The sequence below is a fragment of the Danio rerio genome, chromosome 25 (assembly GCF_049306965.1).
Source record: "Danio rerio strain Tuebingen ecotype United States chromosome 25, GRCz12tu, whole genome shotgun sequence".
Classification (NCBI taxonomy): domain Eukaryota; kingdom Metazoa; phylum Chordata; class Actinopteri; order Cypriniformes; family Danionidae; genus Danio; species Danio rerio.
The window spans coordinates 14,030,668-14,042,189 of record NC_133200.1 but is presented as its reverse complement, the minus strand read 5'-3'; the positions used below and the strand labels follow the sequence as shown (position 1 = coordinate 14,042,189).

Here is an 11,522-nt window from a genome sequence, read left to right as displayed (position 1 = left end):
TATTAATGTGCATACTGTAGAAAGTACTTCATTTGCTTTATGACATACTGTAACTGTAGTATGAAGGTGCAGTCCAAATGAAATTTAATGAACACTAGCCATGTTTTCAATGCCACCACAATATTTTTCAAATGATGAATTAATAAATAAACTTGATTGGCCAATCAGAGTCCTCACAACTTTAAAGTTTAAATAGTGGCAGGTGGAATATTTGCAACACATTTATAAAAAAATAAAAGAAAAAAAGAAACATCATGGTGTGAATGGTGTTTGTCTATACAGGCATTAAAATTGTAATTTCTTTTACAGCCACAAATCAGTCCCAGCATATAGAGTGGTAGACTGCATATAGCTGTGACCCACATACATAATAAACAAATTTGATTTTCTTTTGCTGTGAATGTTTATGTTTATCATTTAATAAACATGATAAACATTAAAAAAAAAAACTCAAAAATTGTATTGTTTCAGCTAATTTTTAAAAAGTAGTTTGATCAAACAGCAAACAACATTTTTTTGGAGTGTTTATAGGTTACCACAACTATTTAAATCATACTTGTAAATATCAAAGAAATTGATATTTGTACAACAGTTCTACTAGCTAGCACAATGCAATGACAACAATTTTGGAGGTAAATGGTTGCAAACAATTTGTATGGGCTAAATTTAAACAAGCAAATTAAGTTGAGCATCACTAAATTTAATATGTTTGTTTATATTCAGCCCAAATAGACATTGTTTGCAAACACTTACCCTAAAAAAGAAGTAAAACCAATGAATTTTTTTAAGTGTGGATAATTTCCAATAGACCTACATATGACCATTTTGAGGGATGTAAACAAAAACTATAGTCCCAATATGTTTCATGTTGTAAATTTTTTTATTTATACAGCTTCTGAGAATCCAAAAAGAGCCACATATTGATAAATAATGTCATAATAGCTGTTTTGAAGTTATGATTGAATTGCCTCTTGTTACAGTTATGAAATAGTTTGATAACAAGCAGGAAATGTTCATGGACCAATGAAATTATCACATTGAAATGGTCTATCAGATACAGTCACTGAAACAAATCTTATATTCTCATATTCGAATCAAAATTGCCAACCACTAGCGTGTGTGTGTGTGTGTGTGTGTGTCGGGTGGGGTCTCCGGCTGTTATTTTAAAGGCGTGGCGTCGTTGGGCTTCGCGGGCAGTGACGTCAGCGGAGCTGTTCAAAGCGCGCTGGTGCTGGAAAGAAGAAACTCGGCGTCGTCGTCAGCAGTTGCAACGCGGGGCGGAGAGGCGGAACGCGGCGACGGAAAGCAGATATATCTTTAAACTAGCAAGGAAATAACGCCAAAGGAAACGCTCACCTGTTAAATCGTGAGTATTGAAACGTCCAATTCGAGTCGTTTGAAAGGAAAAGTTGGGGAAAGAACTGAAACGGGTTTGTCTGTGAGTCTGTAAGCAGCATCACCTACCACGCTTCTTTGTGCGCCTGGAAAAGGGTTTTGCTCTATTTAACTGTTCATTGATTACTTCTTCCACTGCAATTCCCTGCCTCTGGCTTTAAAGGCTTAATTTCGTGGCACTACTGGAGGGGTGAGATTTGAATAATGTTTGCATGTGCACGAGGCTGTTTTATGGACTCGTTTGGTTGAGCACTTATCCTGCTTCCCTGCTCACCAATGCAGTTGCCTCCAACAGACGCCAGTTTGAGGCAAGGCATGCATTTAGAGACCGGTATGATTTATTGCATCTATTTTTAGAGGTTTATGACAGTGTTTACCGCTTGCTTGGTAAAAAATGAAAGGTGCGTTTTCAACTAGACTATCGTGAAATGTAATATTTGTAGGTTGAGGTCTTGTTTTCATATGTGAATTGAGAATTATGGTGTGATGGGTTGATTTTAATCTTTAATTGTAAGAATGGGTAAAGGTGTGGCAGCTACAGCATTTGCTTGTATTTAAATATTTGTGTTTACTCCTTTATATAAACAAGGGAATGTTAAGGCTAAATCTATGTTGTTTTTGGTGGCAAGGTGGTGATTGTTGTAGCATTTAACAGCATACTCTGAAAATAGCTGTAAAAGTTGGTATAATCATGTAAATTCTTCCCTTTCCAACTTCCACAAACAGTAATGATCCAAAAATGTATAATAAGGTTGCCATCAAAGTCAAAGATGTTCCTTAAAATAAACATTTCATGCTATTTTTGGATTTTTTTTTTTTGCATTATTTAATCACCTACATATGATTCCAGACCTCTTTTATTTTATCCTTCATTCAAAAAGCACATCATTTTAAAGAGTTAAGCACTTTAAAACATTCATATTTAATAAAATGTTACATAATAACAAATCAGCATTACAAAAGTGGCTTATTTGGCTTGTGGTTTATATTGAAAGCCTATTTTTTAGTTCTGCATCTTTGGAAAAACACAAGGTAAGCAGTAAGAATAATAAACAGTAAGAATCTTAATTTTTTTCATTTTTTAAACATAATTGTTGGTAGATATCTTTGCCTAAGGCTTTAAACTAACAAGTTGTTTCCAGTTTTAATTTATAACCATTTATATTGAAGCAACAATTATAAACAAAACAAAAATGTGACTTTTTAAGAAAGCTTTTGGCCATAGTGATTAGAGCTGCACGATATATCGTTTCAGCATCGATTTTGCAATGTGCACATTCACAATAGGTACATTCACAATAGTCAGAATTATAGTTGACCTGGAGCTTGTAAAGTCACTGCTTAACCATATTCTGTAGAGTGAATGGTTATCATTAGCTTGTGTTTTTAAGGCCTGTGACTACGTGTAAGATATTTGGATGAAAAAAAAATGATGTTTGAAGGTACAACAAAGATGTATTTACACAATTTATCTGAAAAAAATAAGTTTTTTCTTACTTGGAAGTTTTTGTCTTGTTTCTAGTCCAAATATCTACATTTCACAGTGAAAATAAGATTATTTTATTCACCCCATTTTCAGATAATTGTGCTTTGTTTTAAAGAAACCCCCTTAATTCTGACTTTTTTTTCTGAAGTTGAAAACAAAACAATATTTTTACTTAAAATAAGTCTTAAAATAAGTAGTCGGATATTTAGACTAGAATTGAGACAAACCAAAGTAAGAAAAGCATTGTTTTTTTGCATTGTGATATTTTTTATTTCTGTACTTGAATACCAATAGACTCCCCATAGAAATGTCAAATAGAGCTATTCAAACATCTTGTAAAACTGTATTCATAACTCAATATTTATCGCAGAAAAATAAAAAATAAAATAGATTTTTCCAATATCGGGCAGCCCTAATTTGGATATTTTGAAATGACACTTTTATGGTAGTTTGAAATTTTACAGATTGGCTATGTGAGAGTATAGTTTGAATCCTTTACTGTGTGCATTACACATTGACAGTATAGTGCAGACAGTGGTGGAAAGAGTACTGAAAAATCATACTTAAGTAAAAGTACCATTACTTGCCTAAAAATGTAGCGCAAGTAGAGTAAAAGTATCTGTTGTAAATATTACTCAAAGCATAAGTAAAAAGTAACCCTTTTAAAAATACTCAAGAGTAGTAAGTATTATGCTGTAAAAAGCTGATGCATTTACATGTAATTTGTGGATGTGTGTAAACGTAACATTCTGTAGTGCTTTTAGTTATTGCTTAGCAGGCACACAATGTCATAAGACATTAATATTGGCTTAGATTTACTTTGTGATGTCAGGCGACCACAATTCAATATTTAGCCAGAAGCTAAAGACAATGATATTTTGATGTTCAAAAATGACATCAAATGATATTGATATTTGGTTGATTTTAGGTTGTGTTTGAAAGTGACCAAAATCCAACATTAAGCCAACATCTTAAACCAACATTTTGACGTCAAATACTGATATTTATTCATGATGGCAACCGAAACCCAACATCTGATAGACGTCAAAGTGGTAACATCCACACAATGTCAAGCTGTAACATCAATGTTGATATTTGGCTGATTTTAGGTAGGACAACAAAATGCAACGCCTTCTCTGAGTTATTGCGTGTGAAGATTTTGGACATTTTCTTGGACACCTTTAATGCTTCCAAACAGTTTGCTGCAAATTTAAATCGCCTATGTCTTGAGGTAATTCATTGTGATGCGATTTACCCTCTTTGTGCGATCTGGTCTACCACAGACAACATAAAATAAAGTAGTGACTATAGGCTAAAGGAAAGTAGTGGAGTAAAAGTACCTATACAGCACTAAAAATGTACTCAAGGGAAAGTAAAAGTACATGTTTTCAAAACTACTAGAAAATAAAAGACATGCTCTCACATACTTTTGATTTTTCAGGCAAATAGTTCATAAAAAACAGATTCTACGTTTAAAGTTGAATTTCAAGCTGTTCACACACTGGCATGAAAAAGCAATTAATACAAGACGTTTTTAGTCAGAAATCATAATTATTTGGCTGAACAGTCCCTAAACTGTACTCCACATGCTTGATTTTAAACATCATTAGTGCTAGATAACTTTACCTAAGCCATTAAACCTCCCATGTTGTTTGAAGATTCATAAATGTCCATTTTCCTTCTGTCTGTAGAGAGCCTTTCAAGATAGGCATTAGGCCAAGTCACGACAGTGGGCGAGGGAAATGTGGCCACTGTATTGAAATTAGTGATGACGCAGTACTAATCCGACACAGCGGGTCATTTTCTCACTGCATTTGCTGAAGTTTCTTCATTAGGGCACATTATCTGAATGTGAGACATCAAACAACACCGGCGGATGTCAAATACTCCGGTCAGTGTGCCAAAACGGCCATCAGGAAGTGTACACGTGGGGCTCTCGGGCAGATCGCCATACCTTCTGTAATTATGGCCAAACCATTAGAGGAACAGCTGAGAGGAGCTTGTGTCATCCTAATATGCTTCTTAAGAGCTGAAAAGCATGATACATTTAATCGGCCTGAGCAGGATGTGCTACTGTGGAAGCCGCAAAATAAATAGATGCTCTCAGAGAATGACATAATGCCGTTTTTAAAGTTCAATTTCATTGGTTAGTTCTCTTAACATTTTGTTTTCCGTCTGGATACTATTTAAATCAATCCTAGAGCTTCTTCTTTTTCATCCTTGTGTTTTGTTTTTGTCCTCATGTAAACCATACTCTATGTGGGTGGCACTTCAGTTCGATGCGCTTTTGGCTATTTAAGAAAAATAAACTGTAAATACTTCAGTGGATTTTGGTAGATTTGTGGATTAAAACATTTGCCTACATTTGCGAAACACAAGATATGTTGCTCTTAGCGCGTTTCATTGCACGTTTCAGATTAGTGGTCCTCAACCATTTTATCACCGCTGACCGGTCAACGCTTGACAATTTGGGGGGTTTTGTTGGTTGTAGGCTGCTAGACGACCATCAAACGTTTTCTCAGAGCATGATAAGCTGATTTATATATAAGCTCAATTCTTGTCACATCACTCATTGTGTGCTCACGAGATTCATTCAACTGCGTACGTCTGAAAGACGCGAGTGCATCACGCTGCTGGTGTGCGCACCTCCATTGGAAACAATGAACTTACTGTATGCAAACTCTAGAAAAGATGCAATATGCGATCTGCCCCTAAAAGGCCCCCATCATTTGCAATCTCCAGCAGTTGATCTTCTTGCCAAGGGAGTAGATTTGCTTTTGACATTGGTGGGGACATACAGTCCTAGCGCATGCATTGAACAGCACAAATTCTGGCTTTCAGGAGGCATGAATGATAATTTAGATATGTGTGTGGCACAATTTAACTTGTTTTATCCAGATTATTGTTTTTCATTATCATGGAGGCCTAAATCGAAACTTGATTAATAGTGTCACGGTGAACCTGTAGAGAACTTGACTTTGTGCACATGTAGGTTACTAAGGGTTGATGAAGAATTATTTTATTTTGAACTCGATTAAATTTCTTGGTAGGGACATTTCAGTAATTGGTGGATATTGGTGGGGACACGTCCCCTCTGTCCATGCCATATCTACTCCCTTGCTTGTGCACAGAAATGCTGGATTCACCCGATTTGTTGTCTAAAGGGTTGCGGATCTATTCCTTGGCAGTTCGCTAGTCATTCACTGGGCATTTAGCAAAGAAACTTTTCAAAGACATCTATTTCTTACTATTTTTGCTGCTTTTGGGTTAAATTTGTGCGCTCAGGTGACCAAGATGTAACTGAGAGAATATGGCCATTTTTCAAAATAAAAAACTTTTCAAAATAAAAGATTGTTCAGACTAAGATAATAAATAAAACGGAAATAAGTAATGATTTCTTGTGTGGCCCGCTACCTTTTGATCCATAGACTGGTACCGGTTGGCGGCCCGGTGGTTTTAGATGACAAATCCACTAGAGGGCGTGTCTACATTTTTGCAAATCTGAAATGCGTTTTGCTATATGCACCCTTTATTTTACAGTAAAATGTCCCTGTAAATATCATTAATGTGAAAAAAGAACAAAGTTTGTTGGCGCCATACTACCCTCTAGTGTTCATTTTACCTGAAAACTGCAGTCAAACGTATGCTTTTTGCAGTTTCACAAAAAATAGCGCAAAGCATGTATTTTCAATGAGTCTATGTAGATTTGTTAAGCTAGAATGCAAGTTAAAATAACAAGACATGCACTAGCAGTGTTGAGGTAAAGGACTCTTTTTCTGGAGTACTAGTTTTACTACATATTTTACATTTTTACCATATTTTATACATTTATTATATGATCAACATTACAAAAATGTAATCTGAAGCAAATGTATTTTAAAACTAGACAGACTGTTGACAACAGTTAGCAAATAGCTGCATTCCAGAAACATTGCAAATGATGTAATAACACAGAAATGGCAACTGACCTGGTTGGGACTCAAACCAACGACCTTCTTGCTGTGAAGCGACAGTTGGACTAACCTCTGAGCCATCGTGTCACCCCGGTTATATATATTGACCCATTCAAATTTTTTAAGTATGTTGAGAATGCTGGGATACTGCATCATGGATTCAAAATGGGATTTTCCTTCACTCTCACCCTCACTTTTCTATGTAAAATGATTGTTTTCTTCCTATAAAAGCATCTTAGTGACAGATGTCTTTCTTCAATTAAAGATTCGTCCATATATAGTGCGTTTGATGGCCATCTGTTTTTCTGTTACTCTTTTATTTTGTGTTTTAGCTCGATCGTGAATGTAAAGTGTGACAGTCATTTCTGGCATTGCTGGACTCAGTGATTCAGCGACACGGGCTGGATTTGCCCAGATCTTGTGTCAGATGGCTTGTGTTCGAGAACAACTAGTCACTGAATTTGCCAAAGCTTGCATGGATCACACCAGAGAATCTTGGTAGTATTCTAGAGATTTGTTTGGCACTTTGCATCAATTGAATGAGGCTGGTTTGTTACTGTTTTGATGTCGGCTTATGCCGGTTTTACCCCAAATGTCACATTAAAATGGCCAATTATCGGCATGAAAAAAACAAATGTGATTTTATTCAGCGTAACATAATATGCTTATTCTGACATGCAATTATTAAGATATATAAAAGAATAAATGATCTTACTTAACATTTATTATATTTCCAATCCTTAAACCTTTTTATTATAAATAAAACTGATATATTTAGTGAATTATTCCTAAAAGCTTTTGATTATGAATATGGTGATAAATCTAATGATTTTACATTGATATAAAAAACCTAATTGATGTAGAATGTCAACTCAATTTTAAGAATAACATTATAAATAAAAAAGTATTATTCTAAAATTCATATTTTATTATTTAAAAATTTATATTTACATTATTTTATAATTTATATATTTTATTTTATTAATTTAAAGATATATTATAATTTTTTACATTTTATATTTATATTTATAACTTTGAATATTATTACATTTATAATAAATTTAAATATAATCAATTTGTTAATTGATCTTATAACCTTACAATTTAAAAACATTATTTTATATTTTATTATTTCATAATTTATATTAGATTTAAATAATTTTAATTTATATTAATCTTTTCCATTTGTTTAATTTATATTTATAAATTTATATTATTACATTTATAATAAACTTAAATGTATTAAATTTACTAATTAATCTTATAGTTTATAATGAAAAAACTGTATTTTTTTATTTATATTTACATTATATTTATATGATAATTTATTAATTTAAATTTGTATTACTCTTTTTAATTTTTATATTTATATTTATAAAATTATGTTATTACATTTATAACACATTTAAACATATTAAATTTATTAATTAATCTTATGAGCTTATAATAAATAAAACATTATTTAAAAATTGATATTTTATATTTATTTTTTATTATTATTTTAGTTTATATTTACATTATGTTATAATTCATATTTTATTTTATTAATTTAAATTCATATTATTATTATTTTCATTTATTTTTATACATTTATATTATTACGTTTATACTATATTTAAATATATTAATATTTATTATCTTATAACCTTAAAATTTAAAAATATAATTTAAAAAATGATATATTTTAGTATTTTTTATTTATATTTACATTATTTTATATATAACATTTTAAGAATTTAAAGTTATATTATCATTTTTGTGTATATTTATATTTATAAATGTATATTATTATATTTATAGTATATTTAAATTTATTACATTTTTAATTAATCTTTTAACCTTATAATTAAGTTTTTTTATTTATATTTATTTTTTATTATTTTATATTCATATTTACACTATTTTATACTTTGTATTTTATTAATGTAAATTTATATTTTTATTTTTAATTTCTATTTCTATTTATAAAATTATAATATAGCATTTATAATATATATATATGTATGTTACATTTATTAATTAATCTTACAACTTTATAATTAAAAAACTTTATTTTAGAATTTATATTTAATTTTATTCATTTAAATGTATATATATATAATAATAATAATAATAGTAATTATAATTATTATAATAATAATTATTATTATTATTTTGTATTTGTTTATACATTTATATTATTACATTTATAATATATTCAATTTATTATTATCATTCAGTGCAGCAGACATATTTTTACAAAAATAAAAACTGGATTAAAACATTTAATATGACCTATGCTTTTGTAAAAAAATAAGAAATTGTCAGTTTTTAATAATATATATTAAATCTAAAAATGCCTTGCTGATATAAGAGTAAAATCAAAGAAAAATATTAATTAATTAGTGTATTGTGTTTTCAAATTAGGAAAATGCCTGGCAATGTTTTGTACGTATAAAAACTAAAAATATACTGTATAAAAACAAGATATTATTAATGCATGAAAAAAAAGGCAAATTTTTAATGCATGGGGAATACTTTTCTTTATACTTTTATTGTTTTGATGCTTGAAAAACCTTTTCGTCTGTGACCTACATACCAAAAAATAAAAAATAAACTGCCAACATTAACATCTCATTGATATGAAATTGTATAGTTTTTTATACGCACATTCATTTTTTTGACATTATTATTTATTTTGGGGAGTTATTAAATGTTTTTAATCTTTAAAGCAGTTTGAGTAACATTTTCTCAGATTTACATATACCCATAAATTCACCTTCAAATGCATGCCCGCCCACACCACCACTATTTTTTACCCAAGAATAACAATATGGTGTAGGACAGCAGGGTTTTAAGTGCAGAATACAGCACATTTCATCATGTTATTTCCTTCAATCTTGTCTGTAAATGGGAAAACGGAATCCATCAACAGCAATCCCTTGTAGCAGCAGGGTGGATTGTGATAGTGACGTGGCTGTCTATTTTTAGGACATCTTTAGTTTTGCTACAGGTCAACAGACGGTACACTAGGGGAGCGCTGGGCCAGAAATAGGGCAGGTAAAGCACAAGCGTGTGTGTGTGTGAAAGTGTGAGTTTTGGGCACAGCTTGTTCAGGCTCATTCAAACACTGTACTGAATTTCAAGGATGCTTTTGAGTGCTGAATGACACGATGAGAACAGTGAATTTACTCTATAAGAGGTTTGCTTGTATTTTTCCTCCTGCTGTGAGTGTGTTAAAGCTGTGTTTGCACATGGAAATTTAAAGGGCAAAAATATTCGAAAATACATGCCTAATGTCCTAGATTGACCCATGATTGTAAAGGGATAGTTCATTCATGCAGATGTTTGTTTATTTTTTATTTTTTGATCATCATTTGCTCAGCCCATTGTTGTTTTAAACCTGTATGATTTTCTTGGCCTTAAAAGGAGAGTGTGCAGGTCACTTTTTGTGCAATTACTGATTCTTTAAAGCTTTATGTTGGGTGCAAACAAATTATAAATATTGTGAATGTGCTCTGTTCATTATGAAGTCAGACAATAGTGCTTAATGATGAATGTGCCAAATTTAGAGATAGTAATCAAGTAGCTAGTCTGATGAATCACTGAAGAGTCAACTGAAGATTCTCATAAATTGGTAAATATTTTTTGAGACAATGCCCATAGTGGCAAATTCTGTCACTAATTTATGCATATGCTATGATATTGACAAGAAATAATACAATATGTTTTTGTGCAAGTATTTTGACTAAGCGGTGGCAAGTACCTTTATGAATAAGTGATTCACTTTATTCAATAGAGTCATTGAAAAAGGCTGATTCATTTAGAAAGAATGCAAGTAGTGGTCAACTGTTTTATCGCCATAGCCGATGTTTGTTATTGTTCAAATATCGGCTCCGGCTGATAAGTTTTCCTATTTAGCTGATGAGTTTAAGATGAGACTTTTATTTTGACACCACTGAGTGCAGCACTCTGAGCACACTGAGCTCACATTTTCCCTTTTTAGTATACAAAAGTATTAATGCAATACCCTCAGGTATATATTTGTTAATGAAAAGTTTCCAATCTTATTCAAAAATTACTCCAATCTTTCCCTTATTATATATTAGTGAGATGGAAATAGATAATAAACTTTGCACAAATAAACATATAAAATAAATTGCTATCCAATCTTCCTTCCCCTGTCAAGGAAATAAAGTATTTCATTCATTGGATAAAAATACTGTTAAACATTTTAGAAAGACATATTTTAAATTTCCAATTCTCCCCAAGGCGAAAGAAGTATTATTTAATATATGAAATGATATATACCCTTCTAATAGTTATTTACACATTCACCATGTCATTTATGTAAACACTTAATTAAAGACACAGAACGCAAATACATATTTTTTTTTACTTGCAGCTCTGTTTAGTCTTTTTGGAAATGACTGGTTGATAATAAAGAATGTGGATGCCGAAGGTTTGGCACATTACAAGATATCCCTGCTGAAAAATCCTGCTTAAACCAGCCTAGGCTGGTTGGCTGGTTTTAGAGGGGTTTGGCCATTTCCAGGCTGGTTTCCAGCCATTTCCAGCCTGGTCTTAGTTGGTTAGGCTGGAAAATGACCAGCTAAATCCAGCTAAAACCAGCAAAAAGCTGGTTTTAGCTGGTCATCTCCTATCCATTTTTGGATACCTTTTTCTGCTAAAGATACTGTTGTCCTTTA

The 11,522-nt window shown here is 31.6% G+C and overlaps 1 protein-coding gene across 3 annotated transcripts in view; it reads left to right on the top strand.

Moving 5' to 3' along the window:
• The window catches only part of smpd3 (sphingomyelin phosphodiesterase 3), a 105,301-nt gene that overhangs the window by 13,756 nt on the left and 80,023 nt on the right, over window positions 1-11,522 (top strand). Inside the window, exon 1 of one of the 3 annotated variants that reach the window (XM_073942225.1) lies at window positions 1,218-1,366. The exons of 1 other annotated variant lie outside the window; for it this stretch is intronic. The gene's annotated coding sequence lies outside the window, so the exon portion shown is untranslated. Of the gene's footprint in view, window positions 1-1,217; window positions 1,371-11,522 lie in introns of those variants that run through there. One more of the 3 variants, XM_073942227.1, reaches the window with a different exon arrangement.